A 1,124-nucleotide genomic window follows, 5' to 3' on the forward strand; every position below is an offset into this window, starting at 1 on the left:
GTGTGTGTGTGAAGTGCCAGGTGTGTATATGTTAGTGGGTGGCGTCTGTTGTGTAGTGTTTTGACTTTTGGACTTGTACACGTGAGATTGAGGATTCGGGGGTTCCAAACCTAGATCGGACCAACATTGTGTCCTTGGGAAAGGCACCATATACTAACTGTCCCATTTGTTCGGTTCTATTGGAGATGGCCGTTAAAATTCTCTTGTCCCGCCTCTTGAACAACCTTTTAGGGTTGCAAAGGATGTTAAGGACTAGTGGGGCACCTGAGGTCTATTTTGGTTATTACAAGGCCTAGAGTGCCCATATTTGCTGTGGGACATTGTGTGCTATTGGGGATTTGAAATCTATATTTCAAAAAGTATATTTTGAATCGTTTGCTTTGGAAACGGCGGCCATATTGGATTTTGTATACCTTTTTCAATCCCATTTTATTCCCTTATTTTATTAACCGATTAACTTCTAATTTGGCATGCCAACAGTTAACATATAGGTCTTAAATTTGGCTAGTTGGATTTTTGACATATGCTTTAGTTTTTATTTTATGACACTTACAATTGGGTTGTTGCAAAAAAAAGTGAAAAAAATGGAAAATTCATGCTTTCTAAGCCCATAAATCAAAAACTACTACATTAATCAAAAATTCAGCAAGCCAAAATTTAGAACTAGGTGTTGTTGGCATGCTGTTAAAGTTACATTGAAATTGAACAAGAAACAGGGCAGAAAAATGGGATAATGTGTGAAAAAATAGAATTGTGAGAAAACAGCCGATAAAGGTAAGAACTGACTGGAAAACATCTGCTTTTGCAGAAACACTTGGACAAAAAAGACAGCTTTAGGGTGTAGCAAAGCTTACATACGTTTCTGGATATTGTTCAGGAAATGTCCAGGTACTATAATTTGTAATAACCCCAACTTGCATAAATTGGCCCCAAAGCAAGATTTCTAGGTGCCCCACCAGCCCTTAAACCCATACAATTTCACAATTAGACTTGTTACTCTGTGAGTATGAGAGTAAAATATGTATGTAAATATAATATGTATATTATGTATTCAGTTACAGGGGGGAAAGGGTGTCGGGGGTAGGAATTTAAGAAGGCAATGCGAAAGTAAGTGTATTTAAGTA

General features: G+C 37.3%; 1 protein-coding gene across 1 annotated transcript in view; it reads left to right on the plus strand.

Moving 5' to 3' along the window:
- LOC101858632 (calmodulin-beta) overlaps positions 1–1,124 on the plus strand; it is a gene marked incomplete at its 5' end in the record, with an annotated part of 50,981 nt that overhangs the window by 47,406 nt on the left and 2,451 nt on the right.

The sequence above is a fragment of the Aplysia californica genome, unplaced genomic scaffold (genome assembly GCF_000002075.1).
Source record: "Aplysia californica isolate F4 #8 unplaced genomic scaffold, AplCal3.0 scaffold00220, whole genome shotgun sequence".
Lineage (NCBI taxonomy): Eukaryota > Metazoa > Mollusca > Gastropoda > Aplysiida > Aplysiidae > Aplysia > Aplysia californica.